This window comes from Macrosteles quadrilineatus, unplaced genomic scaffold (genome assembly GCF_028750875.1).
Source record: "Macrosteles quadrilineatus isolate MER2022 unplaced genomic scaffold, UCM_ALF_1.0 Scaffold_2__2_contigs__length_208266976, whole genome shotgun sequence".
Lineage (NCBI taxonomy): Eukaryota > Metazoa > Arthropoda > Insecta > Hemiptera > Cicadellidae > Macrosteles > Macrosteles quadrilineatus.
Window position 1 is genome coordinate 76,989,463 of NW_026542595.1, and position 18,767 is coordinate 77,008,229.

Sequence of the window (18,767 nt, forward strand, 5' to 3'; positions counted from 1 at the left end):
ATGTGTAAAATTTTACCTTATCTTCTAAATTCCTAATTTTATATTTACAACAAAGTTTTTTTCTTTACTGGATATTATATGAGTTACACCCTGGTTACACTTGCCCCGAATCCAAAGAGCCACTTGCCCCGACTGCAAAATTTTAGGGGTAAGTGTAACCACGCTTGTAAAATCTAAACAATAGGAAATAGCTCAGATCTGAAGTTATATTCAGATTCTAAATGCAAAAATTAGTTTGTAAACCAAAAACTGTCAAATTTACATTAAAAATGTGAGTATGAAAAATTGTCAAAGTTTGAGGTCGGCACTTGCCGATGGAGTGGAAATGTAAGCCTTTTTTAAACATTCTAAAACTATTACTTGCACATATTTTATATGCATTCTTAAGGCTAAATATAACAAAGGAAGGTCCAAATAACAAGATATGATAGTATTTAGGTTCAAAATTATCTTATCAGTTGAGTGATAAGCCGTGGTTACACTAGCCCCCTGGTTACTCTTACCCCACTTCACCCTATATTAATTTGAAACTGTTTTTCTTTGTCATAGCTAAATTGAGAGAACGGCTGGGCATAGAAACTCGGTAGAGGTGTCTAAAGAAAGGTCTTGGTCTGTAAATGAGCCATCAAAAGAGAAACGTGGTAAATTCCCTTGGGGCTCTGCCCCAGTGGCCTTTGAATTCCCATCCCATGTTATTCTTATGGAGGATAAACTGGGTTTTTGTACGGCTGGGCGTAGAAACTTGGTAGGGGTCTCTAAAGAAAGGTCTTGGTCTATAGATGAGCCATCAAAAGAGGAACGAGGTAAATTCCCTTTAAAGTTGCCTTTTCAAATTTGTTTACCATAAGCATAATTCAACACTACTTTTTAATGAAACAGCTGTTAATATTTAAATTGTGATTTATTGAATTTTTCAAAATGAAGTACAGTATTTGCAATGGGTTTTTCTGATTTTAAAATTGATTTTCATCTGCATCGTGTCATGTTTTGCAATATAATGTTCTATTACCAAATCAGTGGAAAATCCTAATATCACAGTAAATCTTAAAATTATTTCTTAAGGGGTTAACTTATATCTATTGTATGGCTTGGTTTCTGCTTTTTTTTACCACTTCTTGGAGATTGTACGTAGGTGATATTCTTTGGCATATTGCATCTGTCGACGAAACTTGGGTTGGTGAAATTATTACAATGGAAAAAACCAGATATCCTGGACAATTAGATATAGGCTAAAAATAAAACTGAATAAACACTGCTCTACATTTCTTGAGCAATCATTGAAATAACTGATTTGTAAACAATGGAATCATAGAAAAAGTCATAGAACACAACCAAGCAGAAGAAATAGAAATAATGTTTTTTTTAATTTATAATCGTTATCATAGACAACCTAATGCGGCTATGAGAGGGAAAAATTTGTAGAAAACACTAAAAAGACAAGATCAGCTTTTTGAGAAAAGATAAGATATTTACAAAAGATTTTGATTATATCTAACTTGTGTGGATTGTAAGTATTTCCATAATCTTCGTGAGTCGACTGTAATGCTTCGCAATTGCTCGAATTCGAGCAACAGGTACCTACACTAGTATTGACTACATCAGAACTTATGTTTAGAAACAAAGTAAAAAAATAATTAAAAGAAGTATAAAAAACATTATTACAGCTGGAAATAGTGGCATTGTAAATTATCATTCAATTTTAATCGTTTATGTAGAACATTTATTTTAAAACGTATAAAGTAAATCATAAACAGTGGTAATTTATCACAACAGTCTGTACTATCACATCTCACACTAATAGCAAAACATTTTTAAGTCTTCAATCAGTTCACCAGCACCTCAATCAATGACCCTGTAACAACAAACTGTGTTTTAGCTTAAATTTAATAAACTTGGGCAACACATTCAATGTGAAGCCTACAGCATAGTTCACACTAGTAAACATATTGTATGTCGTACTATGGGGTTATTGCATGAAGTTTAGGTTGTTATTTTTTTATTCGTGTCATTATAACATAGTAAAATATACAGTACAATAGACTCCCTCTCTTATCCAGACTCTCAGGACCGAGGCCAGTCCGGATAATGGGTTTTATGGTTAAACTGACGTCCCAAAAACTCATTAAAACTGACCGTTTAAATACATACTGTATTTACAGCATTTGACTAAAATGTAGTAGAGCATTGTATTTAGACTAGTAATCACTGTTTTCATATCCTGAACACAAGAACAGTCGTTTCAGTAACGCTTACCTCCCACTTCCTGCTGACCTAGTCCGGTTAAACCGATGTGCTGATAAAAATTGCCCGGTTAAAGAGATGTAATTTCCACCGAGTGTTGTCTGGTTTAACCGATGTCCGGTTAAAAGGCGTCCGAATAAGAGGGAGTCTACTGTACCTTATCATGGCTATTAAACATGGTAATAATTTTCCCTAATATGCAATCAATTTCAATGAAATCAATTTTACTTAGCCTAAATACAAAGCGAAGAAGACTGATTCTGAAAATTACATTGCACTGCAACAGCAATGTTATGGGGAAAAGTTCTGCAGAGAGAGAAACTTTAATGTATCCTATCCTATCAAATTTTCAGTTTCTATAAATTAATAGGCCTAATGACAATAGCTTCTAATTTATATAAAATATATTGAAAGAAATAGGCCTGCTTATTAATCTGTTAGGCTATGGGTCTTTTTAAAAAGAGGACCACCCGCCAATCTTTTAGAGACCATTGCGGCGTTTAGGTTATGTTAGCTTATAGGCCTACCACATAGAAAAAAACCACGCACCTGTTTGAGTTGTGCATGCAGGACAGCAGGAGAGTCAGAGTGGTGGGGAAAGACACCTCGCCCAACGACTTATCCCCACCACAGCTCCAGGCCCTTCCCCACCATCACCCTTCATCCCTACGTGCGCGAGACAGCCATGGTTCTGCGCTGGTTCTTTTGAAAGTGGTAGGCCTATAGTTTATAAACAAACAAGGTATCATTAACAAAATGTTTAGCTTTTTTCTATAAGCTAAGTTACTCATGAAAAGACACAACTAGGTATAATTTGGCGCTTTTGACAATCAGTTTTGATACAAAACTGTACAACACTAACCCAACCCAATGATGATGCTATTGGAACAATTTGTATTTATTTAGGCGTTACCTGGTTTTTATTAACATAAACTAAACCAAACTGAACTAACCTTGTTTAACCACCAACAGCACAGTGTGAAAGTCTATTTGAAAAGACTCTAAATATTCATATCACGATACCTTTAATACTCAAAACAAAAATCGGAATTTATATCGCAGGGAATAATATCAAGTACGATTTGTATAACGAACTGATATTTCACCCAATTGCAGGTTCTCTAACCCTCCGAGTGTCCCTAGTTTTGGCCTTAATGTTTGCCTATTTTTTGCGCATTTGCAAGGTTTTATTAAAACGGATCTGAGAAGCTTAAAAACAATGTTAATTATACTGTTCTATATACCATTTTGTTTGGAAAATCATGAGCTTCAATATTATACATAAAACATAAGGAACATTTGTTTCCAAAAAAAGGTTTAGGTAAAAAAAATATTTTGGAAAATTTTCAAACAAAAAAAATAAGTTTGCGCTCAATGAAATTGTATAAATTATAGGCCTATAAATATTTGAAAATAGCAACTTTGTTCTAAACTTTATGAGGATTACAAATATATAATTATATAAGGAAGTAGATTTGCAAATAAATAAGTTATGGGCAAAAAACAGATTTCAGTACATAGCATTTAGCTAAGAATGCATAGCCTAACCATAGCTAGGAATCTGGCTGATAATTTACATCAATATCACTACCTACTTCTTCAGGATCATCAACCAGCCCTTCAAAATCACTTAAATCTTCTTATAATGCACCATGTATCACTACTTTTGATTTTTAACGCTAAAACAATGATAAACGTAATAAAACACATCAGTCATCGGTGCGAGGTTAACCAAGCTGTTTACAAATACGCACGTCAGCTGTCTGCTACAATTATGATTGGCTCGAGAAAAAAAAAGCGCTTAGAGACAGACCTTGGGAGAAAGCTTAGAATCTGCCAAATAAAACGATACCTAACTCGATCCAGTTCAATCCGATTTTGTCAGTCATAGAGCCTTCGCCGTAAACAGTGTTTGTGAGTCGAAAAATCGACACAAGACACTACACAAAGTTATGTTTGACACATAACACTCGGAGGGCTAAAAGGACTTTGCAGTTCTTAATAGCCTACATTGTTTATAGTAGAACATTCTAGCATAAAATGAAGACTGTAAATGTATTGTTTCATCAAAATTACCCCAACTAAAGAAAAAATTGTAGGCCTAGTTATTTTGATCTTTATAATAACTTAATACGACCATAACAACCTGTATAATGATTTTTACATCACTAAGTAGAGGGCAGATTGTTTGTTCTTAAAAGTAGGTAACGGCACAACAGTTTTTGGGCGCTACAAATAACTACAATTTAATCGTTAAACTTAACGTATATTTTTCTGTCGTTGGAGTTTCAAATAGCATGTTTCTCATGGCGGACGCGTTGCAGAAAGTCAACAGTCCCGGAAGGTCAAATAATTTATACCTGTGCCGCTAGGTCAAAAACTACAATGATTGCAGTGTCTGTAGATCAAAAATCCCAGTAAGTCAAATAGTACAGTCCGAGCTAAAAACGTGGTCTATGTTAAAGCAATTGACTTATTGGGAATTTGACCTAATGCAACAGCAGTTTTAATATAACGAAATAAGATAAAATATAAGTTCAGTTTCGCTGAGTCAACAGTGCCGGAAGGTCAAAAGTATAATCTGTTAAAAACAACGATAGTCCTCTCGACGCATGACTTCAATAATTTCGCGTTTTGGTGTACTTAAAGTTGTGCTAAAATTTTGAAAATTGGCACAGAGCTTCTTGGTTAGTCCTACTCGATGACTATTTTGTTGGAACTTTAAACTATTTACCGATCTAATTAATAAAAATTGATATGTATGGTGAATAGTTTTAAATCGTGATTTCTAACATGAAAAAGTTAGCATGCGAGATTTTTGTTTGTTTTTGGGTTAGAGAGGTTTTGTTTGTGGCAAAGTTGTAGCCAAAAGTGTGATGTGTAAAATATATATTTTTTTAATTTTTTACAATCAGTGGTTCAATAGATAACTTGGGTTGAAGAGGACGGCAAATTTAGCATTTCGCAACGCATGGAAATAACTACATCGTACGATGCGACTGCTGAGTGGACTTTTAATTTACAGTTCTAAGAACAAGAAAAAGATGAATATACAGATCACCAGTACATTCATATTATTTATAAAACATCTTTCTGTATTACCAGCTTACATTTTTCACTTATAAGAATACATCATAAACAGGGTGTTAAAAATGAGCGGGGAGATATTACCTAGTAATTCCTCGGGTCGAAATAAACAGAAAATCAAGGATAAATTTTTTTCCGAAATCGTTTCGTTAACCAGATATCCACCATTTTGTATTTTTTACATACAAATATTTATCTTTGCGCTTTTCCAACCGATGTTTATGGAACTTGGTATGTTTGTTAAGGTAGGAGAGACCCATGTTATAAAAAAAGATTCATCTCGATTCACCCTAAAATTTCAAAATTTAACACTTAACTACAATATAATATACTTTACTACACCACAATATTTACGTATCACCATAAATCTTTAACAAAATAAAACGTTCACATTTTTAAAATCCAAAGTAAATCAATATAATCTTTCTTTTTTTGAAAAATATATTTAAAAAAGGCGATGGTAAAATGACGACAGGCGAGTTTCGATCTGGGTGTTTCAGGTTTGAGTCTAGGAGGATTTAACATTAATTAGGTAACATTAATGTTTAATCCTTCTAGGTTTGAACTGATTGAGAGGAATACATGAAACCGAAGGGGGGAGGTAGCAACAAGTGCACTAGTATTTACTAGTGTCCAATTACAATTTGATGGATTTAACCAAAACCTTTTCTATTTCACTTATTTTCAGCTGTTAAATTTCAAACGATACGTTTTAGCGACATCATTAACGTTATTATCATCATCATCGTTTGAGTTTGGGTTTGCGGCAATGTATTTTTTATGAATAAACCCTTTAATTTGATACCAAACTTGACCTCTGCTGCTATTAATTGGCTGTATGCACTATTAATTAACAGCTTTGTCTAAGGATTATGTCGGCCTTAGTCACAAACAGGACAACAAGATCGCTCCACTCATCCCACACTCATCTCCATTCATACTTGGCTTAAAATGCATACATTTGTATGGTCGCCATTTCAAAGCAACATGGCTACACTATCAATGACAAACGTGGAAAACCTTATACGAGTGTGAGTAAGTCCGAAAACAGAGTAAGTCCGAAAACAACTCTAAAAAACAATAAGCAATAAATTGCAAGAACCGTTGCTTATATCATTGGGTATACACGTATGTACTGACGTGTATACTCAATGTTTATATCGAACGAATGGGTACATCGTGAGAATTTCCATTAGTTTTTTTCCATTTAGTTGTGTGTCCATTAGTATAATAGTTTAGTTGACTCTTTTAAGGTCAGCGGAAATTGTGACTGTTATTACCCTCGAAATAATGTTTGTGTAGTACTTTGCAATCCTACCAATGCTTATAGAATCATACGATTACAATTTTCTGGTTAGAATATGTCGCATAGAGTGGTGACTACTGTATCTTTTTGGTTTGCTTGTAAAACAGGATCAACAGAGATTTTCCATCGACTTGAACAATACGATACTCTCAAATTGTTCCAATTACGATACTAGTGTCCAATTACAATTTGATGGATTTAACCAAAACCTTTTCTATTTCACTTATTTTCAGCTGTTAAATTTCAAACTATACGTTTTAGCGACATCATTAACGTTATTATCATCATCATCGTTTGAGTTTGGGTTTGCGGCAATGTATTTTTATGAATAAAACCTTTAATTTGATACCAAACTTGACCTCTGCTGCTATTAATTGACTGTATGGACTATTAATTAACAGCTGTGTCTAAGGATTATGTCGGCCTTAGTCACTAACAGGACAACAAGATCGCTCCACTCATCACACAGTCATCTCCATTCATACTTGGCTTAAAATGCATACATTTGTATGGTCGCCATTTCAAAAACAGGTAAAATAGTATTAAAATTATATAAGAATTTTGTCTTAGTCTTTGTGGTCCATCCCCCTTAAGAGGGTTCCCTACCCCGCCGAAAAACGTCAGAAAACCGCTTCGCGCGGTATCATATAGCGATTCTAGTTTTAACATTTAAATTGTGAACCAAACACCATTTTGTATATAAAGAGTGGTTCTACTAAGTTTGCTTTTTAAAAAATGTCTATGCTTACGCAATCAAGGGCAACGACTTGTCAAAGTTAGTGAACTTTATAGTTAAATAATAATATCTTTTTATGAAATTATCGATTTTTAATAAAGCAATATTAGTGCGAAATTTAACTAAAAATATCAAGTCACTTTTAGTTTCAAGAAAAAATTATTTTTTGTATGTGCAAAATGAAACCGCGTAAAACCTTGCACGGCGAAAAGTGCTATGATTCTGACGGACTCTAGCGGCCTTTATCGAAACTACTGTCTCGCGGAGGGATACAAATTTTACACATTCTTCATCATTCATAATATTTCCCCCAAGATCTATCCGACACATAATAACATTATATTAATTATTATAAACCAGTTAAGCAGTATACATAAATACAGCCAAGAACCTGTTGATAATATAAAAACGTTCAGTCATATAGGTTGTAGCATACTTGTGAAACAAAAACGTTTCAAATTAATATTTCATTTGAATAAATTAATCTTAGAACTGGAGCAAATAAGTTCCAAGCTGTAGCGTTTTTCAACCTTGCCAAATGCAAAACCTGTGCGACGACGCGCTGTGGTGTGATCCTAGGGCGGCAGGCGCGGCGCGGCAGAGGAATTCCCTAGAAATGGAGTGAAGGGTTGTAAAACCACCATTTTACCACTCAGTCATACATAATTTTCTCTTTACACTTTTAAATGTTCTTACGATTGCTACAACTTTTTTGTGTTGTAAATAATATTTCTGTTATTATAATTAACATTTATAAAATATTAGTATTTTTAAGCAATATGTATAGTCCTATGATGTTCAGTTTTCTATTTGTTGTGTTATTTAGAGTGTGTTAGATAGCACGTGCATATTAGTTTTTGTTTCAATTTGTTAACTATAATGTAAAATTCTTTTAATTATTCTAGAGATATCCACTGAGTATTTTTTATTATGAAATAAATAATTTCATTAAGAATTTCATCGAATCAATTGTATTCAATACCTCTTATTTAAGCGAAATATATAAGTTTCCAAAAATTATAACTTGGGCTATAATCCCACAGTTGTTTTACAGCGGTGTCATCTGACTGGAAGAGGCGCGCAACGGTCTTGAGTCTGTATGAACGGCGTGAATAGGTTCGGGGAGGTAAGCCCGTTGTCACCAGTCGCCGAGGGTTGTAAATCAGAGAGAGGGAACTAGGGTAGAAAGTGAAAGTGAGTGCACTGCTGGGGCGGGTTTACTAGGATGGGCCTACTTCCACTGCGGAGGCGTCCTGGCGGTGACACGACCAGCAGACAGCAATCCTAGGGAATATTTTGTCGTCTTGTAGTTCCAACTAAACTCACCAGGGTCGCAGAAAATTGAAAACAGTTCGAGGTAGGGAACCCCCTTAAGGGATAAAAAAGTGATAATAGCTTAAGACAGTAGATATTTATGGCTATTATTGATATACCAAGTCTCACCACTTTATCTATATTGTTAAAAAAAAATATAGCCAGTCCAGGACTTTTCAACCATACTGTATAAAGCCAACACGAAATTTTTCCGTTGAACTCCTCCGAATTTCTTAGGCGATTTTGACCATTCATGTATCATTAGAAAGAGCGTGTCACGTACATTTGCAACCAACCTTACATTTTTTAAATCCCTTGGGCTCAGCCCCAGTGGCTCTTAAAGAACCCATGTTATGCCTATGAAGAACATATTGATTCATTTATATTAGGATAAGCTCAATTAATTGCTGTTATGCAATTCAAGGAAATAATGTAGGCTACATTATTAACATGTTACTGATTTGTTTGAAATACTATATTTACTATTTCAATTTGGGTTTGCTGGATAATTTAATCCATTTTACCAAACAATAAAAATTAATGGACAAAGTACTATATTTCATGAGCAATCATTGAAAGGACCGATTGAAGTCCTCATCAACCAAAAGAATGAATGCCTACTAAAGCAAATAAAATTGTGACGAACATGTAATGCACGAAATCAGGTGGTTATTAAGAATGTGAAAAAGTGTATCGCTATTCAAAAACAGACAGAAAGGACAACCTTATACGAGTGTGAGTAAGTCCGAAAACAACTCTAAAAAACAATAAGCAATTATTATATCATTGGGTATACACGTATCTACTGACATGTATACTCAATGCTTATATCGAACTGTTATATGTACATCGTGAGTATTTCCATTAGTTGTTCCATTTAGTTGTGTGTCCATTAGTGTAATATTTTAGTTGACTCTTTTAAAGTCAGCGGAAATTGTAACTGTTATTACCCTTGAAATAATGTTTGTGTAGTACTTTGCAATCCTACCAATGCTTATAGAATCATACGATTAAAATTTTCTGGTTAGAATATGTCGCATAGAGTGGTGACTACTGTATCTAGTAAACACACAACAACAAATTTGAAATTGCTTATGGAACACCCTATATTTTATCATTTTTCGGATAGAATAGGCAATTTAAAGACTTTTTTATCCTTGACATTTTTTCGATAAACCCACTCGTTTAGGAGTTACAGCCTATGGAAAAATGACTTCCGGTGTACATTTTACATCATGTAGCTCATAAACAAGTAAGTTTATAGCAAAAATGCAAAGAGTAAAAAAGTCTTACAATTGCATCCACATTCCAAAAACACCATAAAATTCATTAAAAATATGAATTATATTATTTTAAAAATGGTGGCAAACTTGAAAAGTGGAAAATTTTTATTTTATAGTCTTTAAGGAATGTAGATGCAATTCTAAGACTAATTTACTTTTTGCAATTTTGCTCTAAACTTACTCGTTTAGGAGCTACATGATGTAAAATGTACACCGGAAGTCATTTTTCCATAGGCTGTAGGCCCTACTCCTAAACGAGTGGGTTTATCGGGAAAATGTCAAGGCTAAAAAAGTTTTTAAACTGCATATTCTATCCGAAAATATGATAAAAAACCATATAAAAAACCATATAAAATCATATTTTTAACTGCCACAAAAAATAAAGGAATGTTCCTCATTTAAAGTTTACTCTAATTCTTACAGCTTCCGATTTTCCAATGCTGGCCTCCTTGAGTTGATCACCCTGTATATATGAATTTGAACGGATGGTGTTTTTGGTCTTTAGGGGCCTCAAAACGAAAAATTAAATCGGTCCCGGGCCCAGGTGTTACCATAAGTACTTCGGTAATAGCTTATTCCCTACATGGGAAATTCGCCAAAAACCTAATAGTTATATAGAACAATATTACATTCAACCAGCTGTTAGTTAAAACAAATTATATGAGACTAAAACAAATCGATGATTACAAAGATCCCTTTAAAAAATAATTTGAACATCCTACTATTTTACTATGCATATTTAATTAATCTGCCATCCTCATACCTAAGAATTGAATGTATCAATGGTCAGCATTACACATAGTATAAATAAGTCAACTCTAAATATGTCTTTACATTTGTTTCCAAATGCTGAATGTTTACAGCTGATGTATGTTAAGCAAATTATATTGTACTAAAAGCTAGCTTAGAAGTTTAGCGTCGGCTGCTAGACTTTTTAAAAATTAAAACTTAATTTCTAAAAAACTGGGACCCTTAATTATAATGGCTTTGACATTCCCTAGTTCTCAAAATTATCTTTCTTTCAACACAAAAATAATGAAAATCCGTCGACTGGTGGATTCAGAATGTGAAAAACCCCCATTTACGTTTTAATAATATACAAGCTGCTACACCCGTGCTTTGCAACGGGAAGAAAATGTGACCTAGAGAGCTATTCAAGTAATTCTGATGTGTGTTTTAAATTACGGCAAGTCTATAATTTAGTTTGAAAATATAAAATGATTTAAAAGTGTAAACCTACTTACTTTCAAACTCCTACTTTTTATGTTAATAGATTCAAAAGTATAGTATATGACAACATACCTTAGTGTAGCAACAGCATCAATTTCTTCATATTGATGCTTCACGAATGACATGTTTCACCATAGTTCTTCAACTTTAGTCAAGCCTCTTTACATGTAGCCTACTAATGAAACTTTGAGCAATACTTTACAAAACGTATACAACCTTTCTTTAAAACCAAACATAACCCTCCTAAATCTACATAAAGCACCACAAACATCTTTTTCGAGTAAATAATAAAACACCAGTTCATTGTATTGATCAGCTGTTTAATTAATTAAATGAAATAAAACTTTGGAAGCATGCCAGGCGTAGCCCTTTGAAAATCAGCATGTGGGGCAGAGCCCTTAAGAAATTCGTTTATCAATACTTTTCGGCAAATCTACACACTCTAAGCTTCATTTTGATGTGACATATGCCTATATTTTTATTTGGTAAATGGCCTTAACCGTTTACATAAAATTTGATTGTATCAATTTAATAATATAATAGATATGATAGTTTGGACAGGTTTCAACCCTTCCGAGGCGTAATACATTTACACAGTTTATGTGTAGACTACATTATAACTCATAAAATAGTTCTAAAATTAAATGGATCTCCTTTTACAAACGTATATATAATAACCAGAAATTTTCAGATCGTCCTTGCGTGTATTTCATGCCGAAAATTTTGACGAAAGGCTTGCTTTTTATTACATAAACTATACCTATTTACAGTGTTGACCAAACAGTTGGCAAGAAGCATTAATAGATAAGCTATGTACCAAATATGATAATTTTAGCTCAATTCTAATTATGACAAAACACGAAGTAACTAAAAGCGAGTTTTGTTGGTGTAGTAAGCGTTGCAGGAGGTCTACTTTACACTGAATCGACGTTCACTTTTATTGCTTTTGATCTTCCGGCACTGTTGACTCAGCGAAACTGAACTTGTATTTTACAGTATTTCGTTATATTAAAACTGCTGTTGCATTAGGTCAAATTCCCAATAAGTCAATTGCTTTAACATAGACCACGTTTTTAGCTCGGACTGTACTATTTGACTTACTGGGACTTTTGATCTACAGACACTGCAAACATTGTAGTTTTTGACCTAGCGGCACAGGTATAAATTATTTGATCTTCCGGGACTGTTGACTTTCAGCAACATTCCCCTCATGGCCATGTTACTCTAAATAGTTTCAAACAATTGCCATTTAAATTAAACAAACAATGTTTTAAAATTCTGACTATTACAACAGCGCGAGGAAATGCCTCTTTCAAAAGGTTACAGCATTCTAAGTTATTAAGCTTCTAAGTTATTATGACTAATTCATGTGCGTCATGTGCATACGTGAGTTGTGGCCACCGCGACGACAACAACGACCGGTCTTTAAATGTATTAAATGTGTGTTTGTGTATTGTGCAATGACTGTTTTATGTTAATATATTCAAGACAAAGCGATAGCGGATACCTGAGGATGTCACTGTGCTAACGAAACGTGTCGTAAATAACAATAATTTGGAACGGAAAAAGGTAATATTATTATTATTTATAAATAAATATTGTTTAGTAGCCTATCAACAAACAATTAAACAAATAAGTTAAGGTATTAAACTATATGAACTTATTGAATTGAATATGTTCTAAACTAACCAAAACCAACTGAACTTGCTGTAACTTAGGCATAACGTTTCAAAATTCCGTTTGACAGCCATTCCCCATGCCTTTTCTGTTATTAAACGAAATTTTGAAACGGTAACGTAGCCTATACAGCAAGTTTGGTTAGTTATGTTATAAGTTAGTTTAGCTTAGTTTGATTTTATAATCCAATAAAATAGGCTATTAAATGTTTGCCTAAACAAGGTTCGGCCTACTTCTAAATTACCTAACTGTGTGATAATACAGCAATAAAATTTTACTTAAGAGCTACTAAACTAAGTAAATGTAATACAATAGCATAATAACAGCTAATGCTTATTGTTTTATTTTGACAACACTTGGAACAAAACACAACAAACACTTAAAAGACTGGTTATAAAAACTAACTTAAGTTACAAGCACCTTACAAGGGTGCACGGGGCTGGCACGGTAGAACGTATAACAATAAACAATCTTTTATACACTCAAATCCGACTTCAAAACATACGATACTTCGATAAAACCTCAAATTATTAAAAAAAAAAACACAACTTAAACACTTGAAACTTTGAAAACTACAATCGCTATGGGCCATAGCCATGGGGCACGGCAGGGGCAGACTGAGACTGAGACAGAATACAGATGACAGAACGACAGAACAGTAAACAACTCTTTTGCTTCAATTGTATGAGAGTCGTTCATTTCAGATCAGTGCAATTTTATGGTTTGCGCACGCGCAGTAGGCTAGTCCAATTCCTGCCCTGAAACGCTCGCACCAATACCAGCAATCACCACCAACCACAACGACCGTCTCGCCGCAGTTATGATCATATCCTAAATTTTTTGGAACTGCAACTGTTACATTTGCTTTAAGTGTCGCTCTGTGGAACAGATTGGATGGAACCGTTCCTGATATAAATAATAAATTAAATAGTCCCTCCCTTCGCCACTCGTGACTCAGAACCCTGCCTACCTGTCTCGCATTTCTCGTTTAGGGTCGTGAAGTGTTTCAAATATATACTAGGTGGCGTTCGCAGACGCGTCCGCAAAATTGAGCGAAGAGCAAAGTCATCAGGACACAAATTCAAACAGAAATAAACGGTATCAGCATTCTGACACATACTTTCTCCCATAAGTTTGTCAACAACCTTTATCATGTGTAAGCGGTGAGAGTAAATATACGGAAATGGGATTTGTACAATTTTGTTCAGAACTTAAAGGAATATAACATGTTAAATTTTTATCAAAATCGTTCGGGCCATTTTTGGGAAAATCCGATTTTTCTGTTATTTAATGAGGGTTTTATGGGAAAATGACATAATTTACAATAACTTTTGAACCGTAATTTTTACAGAAATGGGATTTGTACAATTTTGTTCAGAATATAAAGGACTATGACATACTAAATTTTTATCAAAATCGTTCGGGCCATTTTTGGGAAAATCCTATTTTTCTGTTTTTTATGGGGTTTTATGGGAAAATCCCTAGTTAAAATAAAAATTTCTAAAAAATTAAAAAAAGCTATCAAAATTGTAAGGACTATAACATACTATGTTAAATCAAAACCGTATTTTTTTCTAAAATCCTATTTTTCTTTATTTTATGGGGTTTTTATGGGAAAATAACATATTTGACCATAACTTTTGAACCGTAATTTTTACAGATATGGGATTTGTACCATTTTATTCAGAATTTAAAGGGCTACAACATACTAAATTTTTATCAAAATCGTTCGGGCCATTTTTCAGAAAATCCGATTTTTTCGGTTTTTTATGGGTTTTTATGGGAAAATCCCCATTAAAAATCAAAATTTCAAAAAAATGAAAAAAACACCTGGAGATACCATAGATTAGAACCTACATGCCAAATTTCATCGAAATCGGACCACAGGTGTAGTCTCTAGCTCTGTACACATCCAGACACACAGACACACACACACACACACACACACACACACACACACACACACACACACAGACATCACTTCGAAAACCACTTTTTTGGGTCCAGGGGGACCCAAAACGAATATATCCACTCAAAACTCAAACTCGAAAATTTTGACGAAAACAATACTTTCTCCATATACTATGGTATAGGGGGAGAAAGTAAAAAATTGTGTAGAGTTAAATACATTTTAAGCTTAAAACATTTGTTATTGTGTTTTCAATTTTTCTAAAACAGTATTGTGGTACAGTTCTAGCTAGTAAGGACAGAATTTAACCAAGTAGTTTCAGCTTTTACCTTTTGGTTACTACGATAACGACATAGGTAACAAATGTGATGATAAGTATATTTATTTACGGTAAACAAATTTAAATACATTGCACATTTCAATTTTTTGTACAGGTGGCCAAAGGTGAAATTACCCCCACCACAGCAAACCTGCAGACTAATCGAATTTCCATTTGCCTGATTGGATTTACACTAAAATGTCTCCTTAAAAATATCACATTTATTCCCTATTTAAATATAATTAGTTTAATGAGTACTTGGGTTTAGGGTAAAAAGTGTTGGTTTTTTCAAATGTTAATAATTTATAGTAATACTAAGATATAAATGCATTTTCCAAATTTTATCAAAATATGTTCATAAACAAGCAGGCTACAACAGTTAACTTATTCTCCATACGAATGACATAGGAATTTTAAGTTTACAATTTGTTTGATTTTTCTCCATGACCATTAGGCGCATAATAACGCTTCATTATACTAAATTATTTGTTTTTTAAGCTCTACAAAATAGTTTGGAAATAAATTGCAAAACTTTTATGTTTTTTGGGTCAAAAATGAGAAAACCCAATTTTTACCCCATAAACCCCCGTTCCCATAGTCCATGCTGGTTCGCGAACTCGTTCTAATAAATGTAGGTTTGCAATTTTATATCAAATTTAATCAAAATCGGGTAATTTTTGCTCGAGTTATTGTGCTAACAGACACACACACACACATATATATATATATAATTATTGTAGTAAATAAGTACAACTGAGCACCCTGAATATTACATTTTGAATTATAAGGTATTATACTATATATTATATTATATTCTCAGTTGTAATTATTTACTACAATAATTTAATTTATCAGCAGCCCTATTACGTGAACACCTAAATTAAAACATAAATAAATAAATAAATAAATATATATATATATATATATATTATATATCTTACTATACAAATAAATCTTAAAGTTTGCGAGTTTGTGCACGGCCACCTTTAACTCCAGGCCGTGGCCTGGTAGAATTAATTGGTAACGTCGCAAGTAGGGTTGTTTAGTGTTAGACGTCCCATAAGATAACATTTCAGACCAGGTGACATCAGCTTATTTATCCGCACTTTATTGATTTAAATTTAAATGAATGAACATACATTTATCAAACATATAAAAAATAAAACATACAGAATTCAAAACCAAAACAATACGAATTGAAAATCTATAATCTGTACATTTACAGAGGTATCATTATTTTCATAGTCCAGTAATCAAGCTTTCGTAAATACACAAATACCATTAGCTACAAAACAGCTGTTACAACCCTACTTGCGTCGTTGCCACTTCGAAGGCCACGGCCTGGAGTTAAAGGCAGCCGGCCGTGGTTTGTGTGTTGCTCAATCACGCAATAACTACAGAACGGATTGGGCTGAAATTTAGCATGACGATAGCTAATATTCCCGATTAACATATAGGCCTATTCTTATCTCAAAATTCCTTTCGGACTCCGCCCCAGTGGCTCTGCAGTTCCCTATGTTAACCTTACGAGTATTCATATTTAAAAGGAATTAAAGAATTTAGTCAGCTGTTTCAAATTTACAAGTTGGTTCTATAATATGCAATAGCATTAAAAAGTTATAAGGTTTCCCAACAGGGTGCAGCGTTATTGTTTTTTTTGTTTTTGCATATATGAGAACAGCTAATTTGAACTAAGCAGCAACAAAAAGCTGTGATACACAATGAAAACTGCCAAATTAGGATTGTTTACAGTTATGTTTATGTTTTTAATTTAAGGAATAATTTGCGATATTGTGTGACTCTTTGATAATTTGTTTTTTCTCTTGTTTAGGTTCAGTGGTAGAACATTATGGCTATGGTAGATGTGTTATACTATATCATATCGTAAATCTAAAGAACCAAATTTGATCAAACTGTGTTTTCCCCCATTGCAAATGCAAAGCTTGAGTATAACTGCAATAAGCATTTTATACTTATATGCCAGCCCCGTACGAAGGACGGGTGCTCTGCTAGTATATATATATATATATATACATATATTAATTTTAACGGATGGTGTTTTTGGTCTCTAAGGACCTCAAAATAAAAAAGTAAATCGGCCCCGGGTCCAGGTCTCACAATGAGTACTACGGTAATAGCTTATTCCCTACATAGGAAATTCGCTAAAAATAAAACGTAAAAATAACATAACAGTCGCTACACTCTGAAAAAATTAAAAATCTTAACAAAGGCGACAAAAAGATAAACCATAAAATATAATAAATATGAAAAAGTAATGCACAGAAGTGAGAGGAGTCAACGGTCCCAACCTATATCACCACACACTCTTGAACAGAAAGAAACATGCACTCACTGGCTCAGAAGTGAGGGGAGTCGAAGGCCCCAACACTAAGTCACACTCCTAACGAAAAGCTAATTGAAAAATACATTAAACATGAACACGCTCCTCAGACGAGTAGAAGTTAGTAAGCTCTCCCCTATGACGATTCTTTGAGAACTGAATGAGGTCAATGTAACTAGGCAAGCTGTTTTCCAGACGATGAAGGCGAGGCATAGCACTGTGGTAAGAATACTGAGTCAATCTATGAGCCCTCTCAAAGAGTCCTTTAGATCGAACCACCCAAGCACAACGAAAGTCAACCCTGCTCAACAAATCTGGTGAATCAACCGAACCTCTGATGATCCTCTTTAAGAGCAGCAAATCAAAGAGTTTGCTTCTCGAACTCAGAGAAAGAAAAGAAGCCCAAACCGACGTCCCATCTCATCCAGTGTGGTACTTCAAGGTAGTGAAAGCCCAGATTCACTCAAAGTAATAGGAGAAACTTCTTCTGTACACCCTCGAGAAGGTCAACATGGCCTATCAGGTATGGTGACCAAACTGGCGAGCAGTACTCCAACAGAGGGCGGACCAGCTGCACATACAAAGTCCTTAGGACAGGAGGTGAAAACCCATCTTCAGACATTCTGACAAAAAATCCCAGTCTAGAATAAGCAGTTTTACTTATGTTGAATAAGTGAATTTCCGGACTTAATTTCGAGGAAACTACCGTTACTCCGAGATCTTTCACTGTAGAGGATTCGGTGGAAAGTCGAACCAAATAAGTTTTAGTTGAACACCGTTACATTCGTGCGCCGAGAGAAAGAGAGCACAACGAAATTAGATATGTTCAAGTTAGTAAATAATTTTATGATTAATCAAAGAAATAATTTCAAATTCAGACATGTATCTGTATCAGAAATTAAAACTACGATAAAAAAATTAAAAAATAAAAAATCTGTAGGATGGGATGGGATTTCAGTTGAAATAATAAAAAATATTATGAACTTTATAGCGGAGCCACTGTATCTGATTTTAAATCAATGTTTTGATGAAGGAATTTTTCCATACCAATTAAAAAATGCTGAACTGAAACCACTTTTCAAAAAAGGTTCAGTAGAAAACCCAGAAAACTATCGTCCGGTGTCAATTTTACCATCTCTATCTAAAATTTTTGAAAAAATAGCATATGAACAAATGTACTCTTTTTTTGAAAACAATGATCTGTTTACAGATAATCAATTTGGCTTTAGATTGGAAAAAACACAATATCAGCTGTCTCTGATTTCATAAATCGAGTGTCGGAGGGCTTGGATGGATCTCAGAGTACTGCAGCAGTGTTCTGCGA

General features: G+C 33.9%; 1 long non-coding RNA gene across 3 annotated transcripts; it reads right to left on the reverse strand.

Moving 5' to 3' along the window:
- Positions 1 to 1,709: 1,709 nt before the first annotated feature.
- On the reverse strand, positions 1,710 to 13,486 carry LOC128986978 (uncharacterized). 3 transcript variants are annotated; one of them, XR_008490177.1, is made up of 3 exons: positions 13,300 to 13,486; positions 2,791 to 2,961; positions 1,710 to 1,852 (listed from the first exon to the last, which is right to left on the reverse strand). It is a non-coding gene; the product is annotated as an uncharacterized LOC128986978 (long non-coding RNA). The 3 variants fall into 3 exon arrangements; XR_008490176.1 differs by having other exon boundaries at positions 13,295 to 13,486; XR_008490178.1 differs by having other exon boundaries at positions 13,280 to 13,486.
- Between the last annotated feature and the right edge of the window lie 5,281 nt (positions 13,487 to 18,767).